This window comes from Brachyhypopomus gauderio, chromosome 3, assembly GCF_052324685.1.
Source record: "Brachyhypopomus gauderio isolate BG-103 chromosome 3, BGAUD_0.2, whole genome shotgun sequence".
Taxonomy (NCBI): Eukaryota; Metazoa; Chordata; class Actinopteri; order Gymnotiformes; family Hypopomidae; genus Brachyhypopomus; species Brachyhypopomus gauderio.
This window is the reverse complement of record NC_135213.1, coordinates 2,672,867-2,678,779: the sequence shown is the minus strand read 5'-3', so window position 1 is coordinate 2,678,779 and position 5,913 is coordinate 2,672,867. Positions and strand designations below refer to the sequence as shown.

The 5,913-nt window shown below is 42.3% G+C and overlaps 1 long non-coding RNA gene across 1 annotated transcript; it reads right to left on the bottom strand.

The window, feature by feature from the left end:
- Positions 1–381: 381 nt before the first annotated feature.
- LOC143509854 (uncharacterized) lies at positions 382–5,667 on the bottom strand. The gene is made up of 3 exons (XR_013129814.1): positions 5,577–5,667; positions 716–938; positions 382–507 (listed from the first exon to the last, which is right to left on the bottom strand). It is a non-coding gene; the product is annotated as an uncharacterized LOC143509854 (long non-coding RNA).
- Between the last annotated feature and the right edge of the window lie 246 nt (positions 5,668–5,913).

Below are 5,913 nucleotides of genomic sequence, written 5' to 3'. Positions count from 1 at the left end.
TGAGGGACGAACACAACACCACAACAACAATGACAACTGCCGCTGTGAACAGAGGCCGGTAGGGGGCCCACCGTACCGTGACACTGTGTCGTCTTTTTTGAAATTCTCAAAAATTTATTTGAAAATTGCTGATAAGCAATCCCTTCACCATGCCTTCCCAGGTCTCCTAAAAACATTTTATGGATGATAGATTTTACATACATGCATTTCTGAGGAAAGAATCTCAGCGTAAATCATCTGTATAGTATGTGAACATTATAAATAAAAGGAAAATTTATAGTATACGTTAAAATGTTCATTGCCTTATCTAATTTTACAAGTGATTATATGATGTATCCTACCCAGCATCAAACTTGTCCACAGAGCTGCCTGGGGCAAGAAGTAAGTAGCCAAGTAAGGGATGAATGTGTTGGAATAGTACACATTAGGGTGCCCTTCGAGGTCTAGTGGTGCACTCTCAATGACCTTCTGGAAATGTCTCTGGAAAGGTGTCTGACATATAGTGTCCTAAAAACAAAGACCTTCAGTGTTACTGATATAAAGGTATTTCAGTACTAACAGCACACCTTGTGAATTATATTAAACGTGAGTGAGAGACTGAGTAACTAACAAGCCAGGTCCATGATGTGCTTTGCATTTAAAACGAGTGACTTATTATTAATTGTATAATGTTGCAATCAAAATATATTATTGCTAATTTTCATTTAGTATGTACCTCAAAGTCTTCAGCGACAGTAGAGCTGTCATTGACAGGTGGTTCTCCAAGTGCAGTGAGCATGTTCTGTAAGTTGGTGAAGTGCTTCTCAACACTCTCAGAAGCACATGGGCTGGAGAAGAGAACCGTGCAGCTGATGAGCATCTCATCCAGTTCTGCCATTGAGCTCGCAGAAGTCAAGAGGCCAAAGATGTGCATGGCCAGCCTGTAGTGCCTGGGCTCACTAGGGATGACATGGAACGCATAGATTTATCATCGCATACATACTGTATATATGTAATACAGATTAACTTATAAACATTTTACTTACTGTTTTTTGCACAGTGCCATTGCATTATTCATTACATGGCTCAGACAACAATGAAGAATAGGATTTTAAAATTCTTTTGTAGTGCCTTTTCCAGTTACTATGTTGAAGTACTTCAGCAGCAAATCATTATAGTCAAGTCAGCTCAAGTCAGCTTTATTTTTATAGCACATTTAAAAGACATCCAGTGTCGACCAAAGTGCTGAACAAGAATTTGCATATAAGAGCAACATATACGTTTTAAATAAAACATAAACATAGTAAAAACACATATGACAAAGATTCTAATGTAAAATGCTCAAGATCCAAAGGCCTGTGAAAATAAAAAGGTTTTCAAATTGCATTTAAAAATATCCACGGTAGCTGATTCCTTTATAAAGCTTGGAAGTGTGTTCCATAATTTGGGAGCTGCAACAGAAAAGGCCCGGTCACCTTTAAATTTTAGCCGAGAGCCACTGGCGTAGGGGAGGGGCACGCAAGGCACGCACTGCGGGGGGGCCCCGAACACAGGTGGGCCCCGCCTAAAGCCTGGTTTATACTTTCACGAGCGACCGTAGCGCGCGACTCCGCCCACCGCGCGCGACCCTGCGCGAGCGGTGTAGGCGTTTATACTTTCGCGAACGTCGCGAGCGTCTGCAGTGTTCTCCGAAACGATAGGTGGCGATAGGTGGCAGTGGAGAATAAAAAACCTCTGCAAAACCGGGGAAAGAACATTTTTACCTGACCAGAGACCGTATATATACACCAGGCATCAAACGTAAATATGGCTTTGCAATGTTGTCCGAAACGATATGTGGTAGTATAAAGAAACACCCCTCAAAAAAAGGGGAATGAACATTTACCTGACGCATTTTGATGTTGCTTTGTGTTTCAGGTTTGAAAAGTGCTGGAATTTAGGCTAAAGTACTTTAAAATGTTGAAATTACGTTAACAAATACGAGCCTCTTGTAATTCCAGGACGAAACATGAGAGAACGTGAGGACGTTAAGATTGAGCGTTTTGAAAATAAACAACCATTAAATAATGTGATAAAAAGCGAATTATTTCGAGTATATGTATTAATATTTAACTTAATTATGTTTATCGTGCTGGAAAATATTGAAATGGACCTTGAAAGTGCCGTACAAGTGCTTTAATTCCACCTTGTTTAGGTGTATGAACCCTGCAAACATGACTTTGTCGATCGCGCTGAAGCGCGGCGCGCGCGCGAAGTTACAAAATTCGAGAGGTGCACGACCTCGCGCCGCGACAGCGTACATCACTTTCAAGGTCCATTTCAATATTTCCCAGCACGTTAAACTTAGTTAAATATTTATACATATACTCGAAATTATTCGCTTTTTATCAAATTATTTAATGGTTGTTTATTTTCAAAACGCCCAATCTTAACGTCTTCACGTTCTCTCATGTTTCGTCCTGGAATTACAAGAGGCTCGTATTTGTTAACGTATGGTTTCGGACAACACTGCAAAGCCATATTTACACTGCAGTGACGCTCGCGACGCTCGCGAAAGTATAAACGCCTACACCGCTCGCGCAGGGTCGCGCGCTACAGTCGCTCGCGAGATTTTAGCTCACGCACGGGCCTCCTCATTGCCTCCTTGCGGTGGGGCCCCAGAATTTTGCGCTACGCCTCTGCCGAGAGCGTGGAATGTCCAAGCACCACTGGTTGGAGGAGCATAGAGCACGAGGGGTTGAGCGAGTATGAATCAAATCAGCAATGTAGCTCGGAGCCAAGCCATGAAGGGCTTTGAAAACAAACAGTAAAACTTTGAATTCTATCCTGAATTTTACTGGGAGCCAATGATGTGATGCCAGCACAGGAGTGATGCTTTGTCTTTTCCTGGTACCAGTCAGTAATCAACACGCGATGAGATAAAAGCATGGATGACTGTTTCTAGGTCCTTGAATGACAAAATTGTTTTAAGCTTAGCTATGTTTCTAAGCTGATAAAAACTACCTCTGTCAACAGTGCTGATTTGTTTCTGGAAATTCAGATTAGTGTCGAAGATGAAGCCAAGGTTTCTGACATGGTCTTGCACATTAGATCTTAAAGGCCCCAGATCCCTGGCTATCACTTTAGCAGAATCGGGATTACCAATTATAATAATATCAGTTTTGTCTTTGTTTAGCCTCAGAAAGTTATTGGACATCCAGCACTCAACATCCCTCAAACAATCTAGCATGACACGTAAAGAACCACTGTCACCTAAATTAAGTGGAAGATATACCTGTGTGTCATCCGCATAGCAATGATATGAAATGTTATATTTTTCAAATATAGATCCAAGTGGGAGCATGTATAATGAGAAAAGGATAGGACCCAGAATAGATCCCTGAGGTACGCCATGGGCAACAGGTGCTGGAGATGAAAAGGATTGACCCAATCTGACTGAGAAAGATCTATTCTCAAGTATGATGCAAACCATTTTAGGGCAACTCCATCAATGCCGACACCAAACTTCAGTCGATTTAACAAGATGCTATGGTCAATGGTGTCGAAAGCTGCACTTAGGTCTAAAAGAATTAAAACTGCACAGTTTCCAGAATCCACAGCTAAGAGCAGGTCATTTAGAACCTTGAGTAAAGCTGACTCTGTGCTATGGTGAGCTCTAAAACCTGACTGAAACCTATTCAGAATGTTATATTGATTAAGATAAGAGTAAAGCTGATGAAAAACAACTTTCTCTAAAACGTTTGACAAAAAAGGTTAGAAATTGGTCTAAAATTTTCTAAAATTGCTGGATTTAAGCCAGGTTTTTTAAGAAGAGGCTGAACGATTGCATGTTTAAAAAAGGATGGAACAACACCACTAGTCAGGCTGCTATTAATTATCGTGTGAAGACTAGGGCCAATGGCTGGCAGAACATCCTTAAGAAGCTGTGTGGGAAGCACATCCAGGCAGCAAGTGGTTGGCTTCATGTGCACCATTAGCTCCATGAGATCCAACATTGACACGGGTTCAAACTGACTCAAACGAGCAGGAGGTGTGAGTGGAATGGAGAGGTCACTGACTGAGGGAACTGTTTGTGAGCGCACATTGTTAATTTTAGAAATAAAAAAGTTCATAAAAATTTGGCATGTTTCAGCAGTGGCATCCACGGTGGTAGGGGTGGTGGAATGCAGCACTCTATTTATTGTATTGAACAGGGCCTTCGGACTGTGAGAAAACCTAGCAATGATATCAGAGAAGTATCTCGCTCTGGCTGCTTTGACACCATGTTGATAATCCTTTAAGCAATCTTTAAGAATTTCGTACGAGATTTGAAGATGATCTTTTTTCCATTTTCGTTCTGCCTTCCTGCACTTCTGTCTAAGTGCACGAGTGTCATTGTTTAGCCATGGTTGTGACTTTGCTTTGACACGTCTAGAATTTAATGGAGCGATTTGATTGATAATGCCAGTACTGATAGAATTTACTAGATCAGTCAGCTCATCTGTGCTTATACCTGAGGGAGGATTTTCAATGTAGCTGAGTTTGGGACAGGTGAGGTAAGCAGCTGAGAACTGACTGACTGTAGCGGGTAAGATGGAGCGTGTGCAAAAAACAGGAAAAGTGCACTTGGGATCAGTACATGGAAGAGACACGTCAAATAAAACAGGTTTGTGATCAGACAAACAGATGTCCGAGTCTATCTCTACATTGGACACTGGGAAACCAAGAGATAACACTAGATCCAAAGTATTACCAAGCTCATGAGTGGGGCCAGAAACAGACTGAGTTAAACTAAATGAGTCAATGAGTTGAGAAAATTCTTTAGCCAGAGGTTTAGAAGGACAGCAAACATGGATGTTAAAATCACCAAGAATAAGAACTTTTTCTGAGCTAGACAAAGTGACCGATAGGAAATGAGAAAATTCTTGAATGAAGTCCTTGTTATGCTTAGGAGGCCTATACACTAGAGCAGTGTTTTTCAAACTTTTTTTCTAACGACCCATATTTTGTCCCTGATCTTTCCCGCGACCCAGCCTACTAAGAAATATATATACAGTATACTTGGTCGCGAGCGTAAGATGTTGACGGGGGTGGCGAACGCATGTTGTTGCCCGGGGGGGGGGGGGGGGGGGAGGGTGGCGAAAGGCGAAAGTAAGTTGTTGACGGGGGGGGGGGGGGGGGGGGGGGCGGCGAACGCAAGTTGTTGACGGAGTTTAACTATTACATCGCGATCGATCGCCAAGTATTAACGCCTCCGCCGTTCGCGCAGTCGCGCGCTCTAAATATAATTTATTAAATATATTAACATTTATTTTTTAGCGACCCTTTTTTTTTGCCTCGCGACCCATTTTAGGGTCGCGACCCATAGTTTGAAAAACCCTGCACTAGAGCACCAGAGTTGTATAATCCAGGTTCAGAAAGTAAAAGTCCTCACCAGAATTTTGCTCAAGCTTGCTAGATTTCTAATTAGTGCAATCCAGGTAAAATGAGTGGAATCAACACAATCCAGGAAGCCTGAGCAAAATCCTGGTGAGGACTTTTACTTTCTGAACCTGGATTATATAACTCTGTAGAGCACATATAACAGGACATGAAAGATCCAATTTAAACAGCTGTACCTCAAAACTAGAGTAGGTCGACGGGTAATAGATGACATTTGAGATGATTTCTGAAGAGAGTCAGCAGACCTCCACCACGTCCAGTAGCTCTAGGAGTATTGAAAAATGTACAGTCACTAGGAGACAGTTCAGCGATAGAGCTGGTATCCCCGGTAGATAGCCAAGTTTCCACCATGAAAAGAATGTCTAGACCACAAGAGGTGAAGAAGTCATTTAGGAGAAAGGTCTTATTAGACAGCGATCTAGCCAGGGCCGGCGCTAGGGGGGGGCAGAGGGGGGCATTGCCCCCCCAAATTGTGTCTTTGCCCCCCCAAGCACAATGCAAGCAACGGCTTTT